The sequence below is a fragment of the Oncorhynchus clarkii genome, chromosome 9 (assembly GCF_045791955.1).
Source record: "Oncorhynchus clarkii lewisi isolate Uvic-CL-2024 chromosome 9, UVic_Ocla_1.0, whole genome shotgun sequence".
Taxonomy (NCBI): Eukaryota; Metazoa; Chordata; class Actinopteri; order Salmoniformes; family Salmonidae; genus Oncorhynchus; species Oncorhynchus clarkii.
Genome location: NC_092155.1, coordinates 18,046,151 through 18,062,766, shown reverse-complemented (window position 1 = coordinate 18,062,766; position 16,616 = coordinate 18,046,151). Strand labels below are relative to the sequence as shown.

The 16,616-nt window shown below is 43.5% G+C and overlaps 1 protein-coding gene across 2 annotated transcripts in view; it reads right to left on the bottom strand.

Annotated features, from left to right (window-relative positions):
- LOC139416024 (uncharacterized) overlaps window positions 1–14,052 on the bottom strand; it is a 38,214-nt gene extending 24,162 nt beyond the window's left edge. Inside the window, exon 1 of one of the 2 annotated variants that reach the window (XM_071164262.1) lies at window positions 14,011–14,052. The gene's annotated coding sequence lies outside the window, so the exon portion shown is untranslated. The remainder of the gene's footprint in view (window positions 1–14,010) is intronic. The other variant, XM_071164263.1, reaches the window with a different exon arrangement.
- Between the last annotated feature and the right edge of the window lie 2,564 nt (window positions 14,053–16,616).

The following is a 16,616-nucleotide window of genomic DNA, read 5'->3' as shown; positions in this document are numbered from 1 at the left end:
AAATGGGAGTCTTGTGAGTGCAACCATATGAAGTTCATCAAAGGTAAGTGATTAATTGTATCACTATTTCTGACTTATGTAACTCCTCTACTTGGCTGGAAACTGTTTGTAATGATTTGTCTGCTGGGCGCTGTTCTCAGATAATCTCATGGTATGCTTTCGCCGTAAAGCCTTTTTGAAATCTGACACCGTGGTTGAATTAACAAGAACTTAACCTTTAAACCGATGTATAACACTTGTATGTTTTATGAATTTTTATAATGAGTATTTCTGGCAGAGGACTTCTCTATAGATACAGCCCTTCCCAAATGGGTATTGCATGCATCAAGTAAAACAGCCCAACCCTCTCAGGTGTAGGGTCATTCTCCTCCCACCAGTAGCCCAGACCGCCTCTCACAAAGTCAGCTGATTTTGGACAAGAGAGCTCATGGTTGCGTGTGTTCCAAGCTGACTACATTCCAAATTGCATTGTATCAACCAATGTAATCGACAGCACAGTCAGGCCTAAGCAAGTAAATAGCTCTAATGAACATTTTCATCTGCGTGGTCGTTTACCTTTCAACAATGTGTGTGAATGAGTAAAGGAACATAACAATGCAATCTAAGTAATTGTGTACAGATCCTTGCAACATGGGGCCGTGCATTATCATGCTGAAACATGAGTTGATGACGCAATGAATGGCACGACAATGGGCCTCAGGATCTCGTCATGGTACATCTGTGCATTCAAATTGCCACCGATAAAATGCAATTGTGTTTGTTGTCCTTAGCTTATACCTGCCCATACGATAACCCCATGGGTCACTCTGTTCACAACGTCAGCAAACCGCTCGCCCTGTTGGGGATTAATCAGAATTAGTTGGGTAACATAGATAGGATGTTTAATTTTCATGATATGCTTATGAGTTATTTCTCATAAGAATGTATTTTGTTGTACTATAGTGGTGGCCATTGGCAGTTATCTGTTCTCTGTCAGGACTAAGTTGCTTGGGCCGCAGAGAGGGGAGAGGTCAAGGTGTCATCATGTGTAAACATATCTTTTGCTCCACTGTGTCTGTGTGCCAGTCACTCCCTACTTTTCCATCGGGGAGAGGAGGATGGCAGTGTCTGGAATCATTCTATGCTCCCTCTTTTGTTGACCTATAGCCTCACTCTCCTCTCCGTGAGTTTGTCCAGGATTGGTTGTATTTAGAATTGGTTGTATCTAAATGACAATTTGATATATATCATAGGGTGGTGGTACAAAAAACGCATGTTTTTTCTTTGTATTATCTTTTACCAGATCTAAAGTGTTATATTCTCCGACATTACTTTCACATTTCTACAAACTTCAAAGTGTTTCCTTTCAAAAGGTATCAAGAATATGCATATCCATGCTTCAGGTCCTGAGCTACAGGCAGTTAGATTTAGGTATGTCATTTAGGGCGAAAATGGAAAAAAAGGGTCCGATCCTTAAGAGTTTGAAAATACACTACATGGCCAAAGTATGTGAAAAACTGCTCGTCAAGCATCTCATTCCCTTTGCTGCTATAACAGCCTCCACTCTTCTGGGAAGGCTTTCCACTAGAGGTTGGAACATTGCTGCATGGACTTACTTCCATTCAGCCACAAGTACATTAGTGTGATCGGGCACTGATGTTGGGCAATTAGGCCTGGATCGCAGTCTGCGTTCCAATTCATACTAAAGGTGTTCTGTGCGGTTGAGGTCAGGGCTCTGTGCAGGCCAGTCAAGTTTTTCCACACCGATCTCGACAAAGCATTTCTGTATGGACCTCGGTTTGTGGACTGGGGCATTGTCATGCTGAAACAGGAAAGGGCCTTCCCCAAACTGTTGGCACACAGTTGGAAGCACTGAATCGTCTAGAATGTCATTGTATGCTGTAGCGTTAAGATTTCCCTTCACTGGAACTAAGAGGCCTAGTACAAACCATGAAGAACTGTCCCAGACCATTTTCCTCTTCCAACAAACTTTACAGTTGGCACTATGCATTGGGGCAGGTAGCGTTCTCCTATCGCTCTAAACTCTTAGACTATCGATACCGACAGAATGAGAACAAGTCTTTGATATTAATTACTAGTTTGCAGCTAGGAATTTGGTATCATTGAACCCGAAGAACGACAACCGCCGAAACATCCATTCTATAACGAATGTCACTTTGAACTATCCCCTCTAACCAAGACAGAGAGAGAGAGGGAGAGAGACGGACAATTCTACAAAAGAAAGACTTTTCACCAGCGATCAAGACGACACACTGAGCGTAAATATATATATATTGATTGCAATTGTTCCCGAATGAGTGAGCGTTCATGTGTAAAGGATTAGCATTTCAATTGTTAAAATTATTAACTCTGTAGTGACTTCTTAGTCGACCCCTCCTTTGTCTAACAAGCCGCCATGTCAGTTTAGCCCACTAGGGCGCATTTTCCTATCATTACATTTGCCTTGTTTGTTTGTTTGTTTATGCATTTATATGAATTACTTAGTTAGTAATAAATGAATGATTTAAGACAATTGTTGTATGGATGACTCATAGTAAAGACTGGGTTCGTGCAGATAACCAACAGTTTACGACGTTTGGAATGAGACTAACGTGAGGTAAACTAAATAATTAATTAATTCGAAGACTAATTGATCAGGTAAAATATCTGAAAAATTATTTTAGGAAATGATAACTTTGTAATCTGAATATTTTTCCCTGGTGCCCCGACTTCCTAGTTAATTAGTTACGTGATTAATCAGTTGATCGCATAGTAACTAATTACAGAGAATCTTTGATAAAAATCAGTCTTCAGTTAATGATAGTAAATACACGACAACCTCATCCCGTCAGTAGAGGATGAAAGAATGAGACGAAAGCCGGGTACCATTCGAGGCGCAACAACGCGGATTTTGAATCAGATTGACGTGGAAATATCCCAGTCAAATCCGGATACCGATCACTTGAGTACATTGTTGGAATTGTTATCAACTAAGGAGGACAGTTTGTTTAAACTCGATCGTGGAATTGAACAGTTAACGCCATTGGACGGATTGGAGGCAGAGATTGCATGCACGGAGGATTACAAAGAACGCATTATCATGCTGAAGAGCCGTGCACAAAGAGTGATAATGAAGAAACAGGACGTCAATCCACTACCAGCCCGGGTGAGTGACGCTAACTCAAACATATCACAGAGACAATCAGTAAGGCTACCGAAGTTGATTATTGAGAAATTCTATGGAGATGTCAGTATGTGGCAGGAGTTTTGGAGCCAATATGAGACTGCTATTCACAACAATGATTCACTGTGTAATAAGGAGAAGTTTATCTATCTGAAAACATATCTCACTGGACCAGCTGCAAAGGCAGTAGCAGGACTGATGTTAACAGACAGTAACTATGATGATGCAATCACTCTACTCAAGAGCAGATTTGGAAGGAAAGATCTTGTGATTAGTGCTCATATGTCAAAGCTGCTGAATCTCACACCTGTGAAGAAATCCTCCGCTCTAAATGCATTGAGGCAGCTATATGATGAATGTGAAATTCAGATTAGGAGCCTGGAATCACTGGGTGTAGTGTCAGAAACCTATGGAAGCCTACTATGCCCAATCTTACTACAGATGATTCCAGAGGACATAGCTCTTGACTATCAGAGGGGAGTAGATGATGAATGGAAAGTGTCTGAGATGATCAGTTTCCTACAGAAAGAGGTTCAGAGCAGTGAGAGAGCGCTACAAATGACAAGATCATACAACCAACAGAAAGAGAGCAAACCATGGAACAAGTCATGCCTCTCCAATGAAATGAAAACAAAAAGACCCAACATGCCCTCTGCTGCAGCACTGCATACAGCCAGCCAGAAGGAACAACAAACGTGTCTATTTTGTGACAGTGCAGACCACAAATCAGAACACTGCCCTGACTACAATATTGCTATACGCAAAGAGAAACTAAAGAACATGGGAATATGCTTTGTATGTTTAGGACAGAGACACATAGCAAAATTCTGTAAAGTCAAAGATGTGTCATGTGCAACATGTGGAAGCAGACATCACATTGCGGTGTGTACCAGTAAGAGGAGTGAGGTGCAACCCCTTACTGTTTCTGTAGATGCTGTTGTTTCCTCAGTTATTCCCCATTCAGTGAAGATGAAACCAGATGGACAGAACACTGTGTTGCTACAAACGGCAAAGGCATGGGTAGAAGGCCCATCGGGCAGGAAGATAGCTCGTTGCTTACTAGATGGAGGCAGTCAGAGAAGCTTCATACATGAAAACCTTGTGAAGGGCTTGAAGCTACCAGTAATCATACAAGAGGCACTCACTCTTCACACGTTTGGCTCCTCTGCCCCAGCATCGTCCCAACGCAACACAGTGAAAGTCATCTTGGAGAATGTCTGGGACAAACAGCAGAGAATAGAGATAGAGGCAATTGAAACCCCACAAGTGTGCACAGCTGTGATGAAGGTTCCTGGTGAACGGATTCAGCATGAGCTCAGTAAAAGGGGACTGCAGCTCGCAGACTTTCCAGGAGATGACAATGATCCTGAACTCTCTGTCCTGATAGAAGCAGACTACTACTGGCAGATAGTATCAGGCAGAGTGGAGCGACTGACGGAGACGCTAGTTGCTTTAGAGAGCACCTTTGGATGGTCGGTGCAGGGACCCGTGTCCATGTCAAGTGTCGCCGAGGCAACCTGCATGTTCATCCCACTTGATGAAGACACACTAGTCTCCAAGCAACTGCATGCATTCTGGGAGCTTGAGTCTCTGGGTATTCTAAGCGAGAAAACAAAGAACCCAGAGGAAAACGATGCTCCACAATTGTTTGAGGAAACAACCACCTTCAAAGATGGGCGATACCATGTGGAGTTGCCATGGAAACGAGAAATACCAGAACTCCAAGACAACTATAGAATCGCCAAGAAACGGTTTGAAGGTCTGAAGAAAAGACTGAAGAAGGATGTGACGTTGTACAGCAGATACAATGAAGTAGTAGAGGACTACTTACAACAAGATATGGCAGAGGATGTGCCCAAGGACAACACATCAAGTGCAGACAACGTAAAATACTACTTACCTCACCATGCAGTACTCCGAGAAGATGTGGTGACAACAAAACTGAGAGTGGTGTTTGATGCCTCGTCCCATGAAGATGGCTGTCCATCTCTCAATGACTGTCTACTCACAGGACCGAACCTAAATCCGGATCTGCTCAGCGTTCTGATAAAGTTCAGACTACATGAGATCGCATTCATGGCAGACATCAAGAAAGCTTTCCTGCAGATATCCCTAGCAGAGAGAGACAGAGACGCCGTGAGATTTCTATGGCTCACTGGCCCACCAAGGGTAGAAAATGAAGGATGAAAAGAGTGGTATTTGGAGCTTCCCCAAGTCCATTTTTGCTGGCAGCTACAATCAGGAAGCACTTGAAACAATATGAAACAGAACAACCAGAAGTTGTAGAGATACTGAGAGAGTTACTCTACGTAGATGACTTCATTGCAAGTTCACGCAATGTTGAAGAGGCTTACCTTGTGACAACAACTGCAAAGTGAATGCTGTCGATTGCAGGCATGGACCTCTGCAAATGGATGACCAATTCTCCTGAATTGAAAACAAAATGGGAGGAGAGTACGACAACTGACCACCCGTTGACGTTACAAACACAAGGATTAGTGCTGAAGGTTTTAGGTTTAGTATGGAGGCCGGAAACGGATGACTTTGTGTTTGACCTCAGGCCGTTACTGAGCATTCTAAAGCAAAAGGAAAACACAAAGAGAAGTGTTCTGCAGTCGTCTGCACGTATCTTCAACCCTCTTGGTTTCTTAACTCCCTTCACCATCAGGATCAAGTGCATGTTCCAGGAAATGTGGGAGAGGGGACTCAGTTGGGACGAATAATTACCACCTGATCTGACACGAGAATGGCAACAGTGGTGTTCAGAACTACCCCAGTTACACCAGCTCACCATACCAAGGTGGTACAGAACAGACATGCGGCCACAGAATAACCACACCCTGAAACTACACGTGTTCTGTGATGCAAGTCTAGTCGCATCCAAGTCCAGGGTAGCCCCACTTAAGAAAATGACGCTGCCACGCCTGGAGCTCATGGGAGCTGTGATTGGAGCGAGACTAGCAAACAACTTGATGACCACACTGAAAATGGAAGAAAAACAGATCAAAATGTGGACAGACTCTATGATCGTGCTGCATTGGATTTGCAGCTCAGCTCAGAAATGGAAACAGTTTGTTGCGAACAGAGTGACGGAGATCCAGTCCTTGACCAATCCAGAGTCATAGTCACATATTGAAGGGAAAACTAATCCAGCTGACCTCCCTACAAGAGGACAAACTGTTCTAAACTTGACACAGAGAGATCTATGGTGGAATGGACCCAGAATTCTGACATCACCCAATCAGTCTGAAGAGACTGATGATAACAAGGTTCCGGAAGAGGTGAATATAGAACTCAAGTCCAGTTGCCAGGTTACTGTACAACTCGCAGCAAACAGCACAGACAGCACTGAACCTGTGTTGGAGCTTGAAAGGTACAGGAAACTGAAAAGAGTGTTCAGAGTCACCGCCTGGACAAAGAGATTCATAGCCAATGCTCGTACAACCATAAAGATGCAAGGTGAACTGACTGCTGACGAACTGTTCGATGCAGAAAAGTACTGGATTAAGGTAACACAACAACAGAGTTTTGGACAGGAGATCAAACTACTGACGGCAGGAAAAAGCCTAAACAATGACTGTAAAATCAGAGAACTGAAACCTTTCCTGGACGAACACGAACTGCTCAGTGTAGGAGGAAGACTGCAACAGTCCAACTTCACATTCAGAGAGCAGCACCCATGGGTTCTGCCCAATAAGTACATATACTCAAAAATGCTGATACAGTACCACCATGAGAAGGTGATGCATTCTGGAGCAAGTGACACTCAGCACCAAACGTTAAACAAGCGGGAAATGAGACGCAGATGGAAGTACAGGCAGAGACTTGTGACCAGTTTCTGGAACAGTTGGCGAAGAGACTACTTGCTGGATCTAAAGTCAGCACACCGCTGTGACACACCACAGCCCACCCCACTGAAGGCGGGTGACGTTGTACTCATTGGAGAAGATAACACACCCAGACAAACCTGGAAACTAGGAAAGATTGAAGAACTCTTTCCAGGCCGAGATGGCCTAGTTAGATCATGTTCAGTTCGTACTGCTTCAGGGACTTTGTTGAGGAGACCTATTCAGTTGATATACTGCCTAGAGATCTAGATGAACACAATTGTTCATGGGGGGGAGGATGTTGTAACTTTAATGTGTTACAGAGTTAATGTTTAAGTTTATTCATTGAGCTGTATCTAAAGATATTTCTTTATAGTTATTTGCATATGTAATTGTATTGGGTTGTGTTGAATTACGCTTTTTGACTGCATTGCTCTGTACCAAAACAAAGTTGTTAAATGTAACGTGAACAAGTATTATTACTAAAAAATAAGCTTTCGTATCAAACCCGACGTCCGAGTCATTACTTTGAAGTTAGTTAATCTAAAGTTTTATCTTAAATAAGCATGTCCCATTCAAGAAATTTAGAACCAGGAACAGATATTTGGTTCTCTCCAGACCTGACTGCCCTTAACCAACACAAAACATCCTGTGGCGTTCTGCATTAGCATCGAACAGCCCCCGTGATATGCAACTTTTCAGGGAAGTTAGAAACCAATATACACAGGCAGTTAGAAAATCCAAGGCTAGCTTTTTCAAGCAGAAATTTGCTTCCTGCAACACAAACTCCCAAAACTTATGGGACACTGTAAAGTCCATGGAGAATAAGAGCACCTCCTCCCAGCTGCCCTCTGCACTGAGGATAGGAAACTCTGTCACCACCGATAAATCCACTATAATTGAGAATTTCAATAAGCATTTTTTTTACAGCTGGCCATGCTTTCCACCTGGCTACCCCTACCCCGGTCAACTGCACTGTACCCCCCACAGCAACTCGCCCAAGCCTTCCCCATTTCTCCTTCTCCCAAATCCAGTCAGCTGATGTTCTGAAAGAGCTGCAAAATCTGGACCCCTACAAATCAGCCAGGCTAGACAATCTGGACCCTCTCTTTCTAAAATGATCTATCAAAATTGTTGCAACCCCTATTACTAGCCCGTTCAACCTCTCTTTCGTGTCGTCTGAGATTCCCAAAGATTGGAAAGCAGCTGCGGTCAACCCCTCTTCAAAGAAGGGGACACTCTAGACCCAAACTGCTACAGACCTATATCTATCCTACCCTGCCTTTCTAAGGTCTTCGAAGGCCAAGTCAACAAACAGATTACCGACCATTTCGAATCCCACCGCACCTTCTCCGCTATGCAATCTGGTTTCAGAGCTGGTCATGGGTGCACCTCAGCCACGCTCAAGGTTTAAACGATAACTTAACCGCCATCGATAAGAAACAATACTGTGCAGCCGTAATCATTAACTTGGCCAAGGCTTTCGACTCTGTCAATCGCCACATCCTCATCGGCAGACTCGATAGCCTTGGTTTCTCAAATGATTGCCTCACCTGGTTCACCAACTCCTTCTCTGATAGAGTTCAGTGTCTCAAATCAGAGGGCCTTTTATCCGGGTCTGTGGCAGTTTCCATGGGGGTGCCACAGGGTTCAATTCTTGGGACGACTCTCTTCTCTGTATACATCAATGATGTCGCTCTTGCTGCTGGTGAGTCTCAGATCCACCTCTACGCAGACGACACCATTCTGTATACATCTGGCCCTTCTTTGGACACTGTGTTAACAACCCTCCAGACGAGCTTCAATGCCATACAACTCTCCTTCAGTGGCCTCCAACTGCTCTTAAATACAAGTAAAACTAAATGCATGCTCTTCAACCGATTGCACCTACACCTGCCCACCCGTCCAGCATCACTACTCTGGACGATTCTTAGAATATGTGGACAACTACAAATACCTAGCTGTCTGGTTAGACTGTAAACTCTTTTTCCAGACTCACATCAAACATCTCCAATCCAAAGTTAAATCTAGAATTGGCTTCCTATTTCACAACAAAGTATCCTTCACTCATGCTGCCAAACATACCCTCGTAAAACTGACCATCCTACCGATCTATGACTTTGGCGATGTCATTTACAAAATAGCCTCCAATACCCTACTCAATAAATTGGATGCAGTCTATCATAGTGCTATCCGTTTTATCACCAAAGCCCAATATACTACCCACCACTGCGACCTGTACACTCTCGTTGGCTGGCCCTCGCTTCATACTCGTCGCCAAATCCACTGGCTCCAGGTCATCTACAAGACCCTGCTCGGTAAAGTCCTCCCTTATCTCAGCTCGCTGGTCACCATAGCAGCACCCACCTGCAGCACGCGCTCCAGCAGGTATATCTCTCTGTGTACCCCCAAAACCAATTCTTCCTTTGGACGCCACTCCTTCCAGTTCTCTGCTGTCAATGACTGGAACGAACTACAAAAATCTCTGAAACTGTAAAGACTTATCTCCCTCCCTAGATTTAAGCACCAGCTGTCAGAGCAGCTCACAGATTATTGCACCTGTACATAGCCCACCTATAATTTAGCCAAAACAACTACCAATTCCCCTACTGTATTTATGTATTTATTTATTTTGCTCCTTTGCACCCCATTATTTTTATTTATACTTTGCACATTCTTCCACTGCAAATCTACCATTTCAGTGTTTTACTTGCTATATTGTAATTACTCTGCCACCATGGCCTTTTTTGCCTTTACCTCCCTCATCTCACCTCATTTACCTCCCTTATCTCACCTCAAATTATTTTTCTACTGTATTATTAACTATATGTTTGTTTTACTCCATGTGTAACTCTGTGTTGTTGTCACATTCGTTGTATGGAGGAGACCAAGGCACAGCGTTGTAAGCGTACATTCTTCATTTATTAAAGAAATGCAACACTGAACAAACTAACAAAACAACACAACGAAACGGCGACTAAACAGAGAATAAGGTCAGGGCGTGACAGTACCCCCCCCCCCCCCCCCCCCCCCGCCAAAGGTGCAGACTCCCGACCGCAAACCTGAAATTATAGGGGAGGGTCTGGGTGGGCATCTACCCTAGGTGGCGGCTCTGGTTCTGGACGCCGCCCCCCCTCTTTACACTAATCCCTCCGCCTTTGTAGATCCGGACCGCAGATCATCGCTGGAGGCTCTGTACTGCGGATCATCGGCGGAGGGGACCGTCGCCGGAGACCCCGGGATGGGGACCGTCGCTGGAGACCCCGGGCTGGGGATCGCCGCCGGAGGCCCCGGGTTGGGGACCGTCGCCGGAGGCTACGGACTGGGGATCGTTGCTGGAGGCTCTGGACTGGGGATCGTCGCTGGAGGCTCCGGACTGTGGATCATCGTTGGAGGTTCCGGACTGTGAAACGTCACCGGAAGCTCTGGGCTGGGTACTGTCGCCGGAAGCTCTGGACTGGGCACTGTTGCCGGACGCTCTGGACTGGGTACTGTCGCCGGATGCTCTGGACTGGGTACACTTGCCGGACGCTCTGGACTGGGTACTGTTGCCGGATGCTCTGGACTGCCGAGTCGCACTGGATACCTGTTGCGTGGTGCTGGCACTGGTGGTACCGGGCTGGGGACACGCACCTCAGGGCGAGTGCGAGGAGCAGGAACAGGACGTACTGGACTCTGGAGGTGCACAGGAGGCCTGGTGCGTGGTGCCGGCACTGGTGGTACCGGGCTGGGGATTTTTTTTGTTTATTGGGGCTGCCTCTCGGGCTTCCATGCTAGCCGTGTCCCCTCGTATCGTTGTCGTTCCTAATGCACAGTTTCCACCTGCTTCCATGGCAGAGTCCTGTCCCTTCTGTACTTCTCCTCGTAGTATCGCCGTTCTGCTTTCACTGCCTCTATCTCCTCCTTAGGACGGCGATACTCCCCCGCCTTCGTCCAGGGTCCTGTTCCATCCAGAATCTCTTCCCATGTCCATGAAGTCTGCTCCTCCTGGCCACGCTGCTTGGTCCTTTTATGGTGGGTTCTTCTGTCACGTTCGTTGTATGGAGGAGACCAAGGCGCAGCGTGGTCTTATTAAAGAAATGCAACACTGAACAAACTAACAAAACAACAAAACGAAACGTGAAGCTAATACGGATAGTGCAGACAGGCAACTAAACAGAGAATAAGAACCCACAAAATAACCAAGGGAATATGGCTACCTAAATATGGTCCCTAGTCAGAGATAACGGTAAACAGCTGCCTCTGACTGGGAACCAATTCAGGCCACCATAGACATACAATAAACCTAGACTTACAAAAAACCCTAGATATACAAAACCCCTAGACGAGACAAAACTAACATACCCACCCTAGTCACACCCTGACCTACCCAAAATAATAAAGAAAACCGAGATAACTAAGGTCAGGGCGTGACAGTTGTGGTACGTGTCGAACTGTTTTGCTTTATCTTGGCCAGGTCGCAATTGTAAATGAGAACTTGTTCTCAACTTGCCTACCTGGTTAAATAAAGGTGAAATAAATAAAAAAAAGTCAGTTAAGACAGTCAGTTAACATAACCTTTTTGAATCATGAAGCCTTCATGATATTTTCTTGATGTGCTTTTTTTATTATATGAAGCTTTAAAATGGACAAAAAGTGACGTTAGCTGAAGGTGATCATATACTTATGTCATGCAATAAAATGCAAATGAATTACTAAAAAATAATTCAATGTGATTTTCTGGATTTTCTCTCACAGTTTAAGTGCACCTATGATAAAAATTACAGACTTCTACATGCTTTGTAAGTAGGAAAACCTGCAAAATCGGCAGTGTATCAAATACTTGTTCTCCCCACTGTAAGTTCTGTTATACTCACAGACATGATTCAAACAGTTTTAGACACAGAGTGTTTTCTATCCAAATCTACTAATAATATGACTATCTTATCTTCTGGGGATGAGTAGCAGGCAGTTGAATTTGGGCATGCTTTTCATCCAAAATTCCAAATGCTGCCCCCTATCCTAGAGAAGTTAATGAGTAAAGATTAAACAATTTGTGAAATTATGTAATGGGATTTTAAACTGTTTAATGAAAGAGAACCCAATACCCTTTAAAGTTAACTTCTTGGCGCACCCATCCCTTTAGCGGGATCATTTTCGTCAACATCCTCCTGAATTGCAGAGCACCAAATTCAAATTAAATTACTAAAAATATTTAATTTTCATGAAATCACAAGTGCAATGTAGCAAAACACAGCATAGCTTGTTGTTAATCCACCTGGCGTGTCAGATTTCAAAAAAGCTTTTCGGCGAAAGAAAACCAAGCGTTTATGTAAGGACATCTCTCTCAGCAGACAAAACAAACACTAGAAGTAAAGTAGATTGGTCACGGAAATGAATCACTTACCTTTGATGATCTTCAGATGTTTGCACTCACGAGACTTCCAGTTACACAATAAATGTTCCTTTTGTTCCAAAAATATTATTTTATATCCAAAATACCTCCATTTGGTTGGCGCGTTATGTTCAGCAATTCACAGGCTCGAGTGGTCACGTCAGGGCAGACGAAAATATCAAATAGTATCCGTAAAGTTTGTAGAAACATGTCAAACATTATTTATAATCCTCAGGTTGTTTTTACAATAAATAATCGATAATATTTCAACCATATCGTAGCTTTTTCAATAGGAGAGAGAGAAAATGTCTGCTCCAAGCTGTTGCGCATGCAAAACTCTGCTGGGTCCGAGCCATCCACTGACGCGATGTGATCGTTCTCGCTCATTTTTCAGAATAAAAGGCTGAAACTATGTCTAAAGACTGTTCACACCATGTGTAAGCCATAGTGAAAGGAATCTGGTTTGATATCCCTTTAAATGGAGGGAAGGCATGCAATGGAACAGGGAGCTTTCAAAATAGGAGGCACTTCCTCTTTGGATTTTCCTCAGGTTTTCGCCTGCAATATCAGTTATGTTATACTCACAGACAATATTTTGACAGTTTTGGAAACTTTAGAGTGTTTTCTATCCTAATCTGAGTTTCTGGGCCTGAGAAATGGGCCTGAGAAATAGGCAGTTTCATTTGGTTACGTTTTTTCATCCAAACATCAAAATACTGCCCCCTACATTCAACAGGTTAACTAAGTCATTGGCCCGCCCCATGAGCACAGATATTGATCTGGCTTCATGGGACAGCCCTTTGTTGCTCTTCCAAATAAAACCCCCATCTAGAGAAATCATCTTCAGACCAAGCTTACCTCAATTACCGAGAGGGCTAAGGTCTGAGTTGAGACCAGAAAACCTGAGTATAAGCTAAGGTTGTAAAGGTTGTTGAAACTCTGAGACTATCGATTCCGACAGAAAAAATAGCAAATCTTCGATAGTAATTACTAGTCTGTAGCGAGGACCGACAACCGCCGAAACATCTATCTATAAGAACATTTCTGAATGTTACTCTAAAGTATCCATTTGAACCATAAGACTACAGGGACGCAGAGAGATGGGCGGATGAACTTCCGACAGAAAGAAGGACGATTCCAACAGAGATCATGGCGACACACTGAGCGTAAATACACTGCTAAAAAATAAATAAAGGGAACACTAAAATAACACACCCTAGATCTGAATGAATGAAATATTCTTATTAAATACTTTCTTCTTTGCATAGTTGAATGTGCTGACAACAAAATCACACAAAAATTATCAATGGAAATCAAATGTTTCAACCCATGGAGGTCTGGATTTGGAGTCACACTCAAACTTAAAGTGGAAAACTGCACGACAGGCTGATCCAACTTTGATGTAATGTCCTTAAAACAAGTCAAAATGAGGCTCAGTAGTATGTGTGGCCTCCACGTGCCTGTATGACCTCCCTAAAACGCCTGGGCATGCTCCTGATGAGGTGGCGGATGGTCTCCTGAGGGATCTTCTCCCAGACCTGGACTAAAGCATCCGCATAATGTATAAAAACCCTGTTTTCATATGAATACACTGGTATGGTGTTGGAGATCATGAATATGAGGTTAAAGTGTCCCTTTAAACTTACCTCTGTGCCAGGAGATGATTTGCCTCAGTTCGGGAGTCAGAGGAATAGAGGAGAGAGAGAGAGAGAAAGAGGCGAGGTGTATTATAGTCTTATTGTGGAACAGCCCAGCACTCTCCTCCCACCTCACCTCACCTCACCAGTACTCCCTCTCTCACCAAATCAGCTGATTTCTGAGAAGAGAGTTCATTTTGTCAACAGATGGCACCGGACAGGATACAGGATTCCCAAACAAATAAAGGAGGATGATAAGGGATCATTTTTCTTCAGTAGAGGCTGTTGGAGTCAAATTATCTATTATAAATTGGTGCTATTATTATTGTTTTGCCCCATGTAAAATATATCATCGTGCCATATTGCTATTTACACTGAGTGAACAAAACATTAGGAACAGCCTCAATTCGTCAGGGCATGGACTCTACAAGGTTTTGAAAGCATTCCACAGGGATTCTGGCCCATGTTGACTCCAGTGCTTCCTACAGTTGTGGCTAGTTGGCTGGATTTCCTTTTAATGGTGAACCATTCTTGATACACACGGGAAACTGTTGAGCATGAAAAATCCATCAGTGTTGCAATTCTTGACACATACCGGTGCACCTGGCGCCTACTACCAAACCCCAATCAAAGGCACTTCAATATTTTGTCTTGCCTATTCACCCTCTGAAAGGCAAACCTTCTCAATTTCTCAAGGCTTAACAATGGTTATTTAACCTTTCTCCCCCCTTCATCTAAACTGATTGAAGTGGATTTAACAAGTGACATCAATAAGGGATCCTAGCTTTCACCTGGATTCACCTGGTCAGACTATGTCATGGAAAGAGCAGGTGTTTGTAATGTTTTGTACACTCAGTGTATATTGTGATTATGAATTTATTAAGAAAGTAAGGAATTATAAACTTAACTTGAATGAACTATTATTGTGTTAAATTATCAATATGGATTCTCACCTAGATATAACCCCCTTTTCTCCCAGGAACCCTTTCCTTAAGGGACACCAAGGGGTGCATGTTTTTTTTCTTCTCCCCTAGCACTTCACAGCTTATTCAAATAATCAAAGCTTGGTGATTTGTTAATTATTTGAATCAGCTGTAAAGTGCTAGGGCAAAAACCAAAATGTGCTCCCATTAGGGTCCCCAGGACCGAGTTTAGAAATGCTGCCCTATTCACTGCAGCAAACCATTTTTGACTACACCCATTTATGCTTTTTGTTATCTGATTGCTTTGTTTTTTGGATATCATGCCCAACATGTTATGTCAATCTCAGTTTCATTCTAAGAAATGTTGACTACTATTTTTGGGGACACAGAGCTTTGGATCATTTTTTGTTGCATGCTGAACTTGTCTACAGACCATGGGTTGAAGGGCAACTTAAAATGTTGTTAACTGGAGCATATAACCCTTACAGAAGAAAAATACTTCTAATTCTGTTTCATTGGTCCTATGAAGTTCATGTTTGTCATATTCCGTGGTGATGCTCCAGGCACACACTAAGAGGTCACATAGGGCCTCCCGGGTGGCGCAGTGGTCTAAGACACTGCATTGCAGTGCTAGCTTTACCACCAGAGATTCTGGGTTCGAGCCCAAGCTCTGTCATAGGTGACTGCGACCGGGAGGTCCATGGGACGACGCACAATTGGCCCAGCATCGTTAGGGAGGGCTTGGCCGGCAGGGATATCCTTGTCTTGTTGCGCACTAGCGACTCCGGTGGCGGGTTGGGTGCTGACCAAGTGTACAGTGTTTCCTCTGACACATTGGTGCAGCTGGCTTCTGGGTTGGATGTGCATTGTGTTTTGGAGGACGCATGGCTCTCGACCTTCACCTCTCCCGAGTCTGTACGGGAGTTGCAGCGATGAGACAAGACTAAGATACCATGAAATTGGGGAGCAAAAAGGGGTAAAAAAATAAATAAAAGAGGTCAAAGCTCAATAGAGGTTATATAATGATTAATATATTGAAAAGGAATACACTTTATTTGTGAGTGGCTTATGTGACAGGTGGTGACATATAACGTGATTGCTAAGATATGATTCACTACTAAAACTATGAAGGGCAACAACGAAACAAAGAGTTTTGTTAACACATTCTCAAAAAACATATGAATATATGCACATACATTTGACAAAGTAAAAAAAGATAAATGGCAAATTTCAGTGCCTCACATCATAACATGAAACGTTTATGCATCAAGAAACTACCATGATATGATATCAGTCTAGGCACATTTTCCAGTTTTTCCTATGTTCTTTGGTAAGATACTTTAGAGAATAACTTGTTTTGTTGTCTCTCATATCGAAACCCAGAATCAAATCAGCTATGGCTAGGTAAATACTGGTTATGGTGAGAATACAGGCCTATTCCGGGAAATCAGCTGACCAAAGAAAGGGAGGGGCTTCAGAGTGATGGGCAGGGTGGAAAGATCATGTCTCCTTGAGATAATATACATTTATTTAAATTCTTTATGATCCTCTGCTCTTCTATGTCAGGTACCTTAGGGCTGCACCCCAGTACACCTCCTGTCACAAAGTCACTTTTTTCAGAAGCAACCTTTATTATTTTATATACCCAGACTAATTGTCTCATTGCCATATATGTTCGCTGACCCTAAGTAT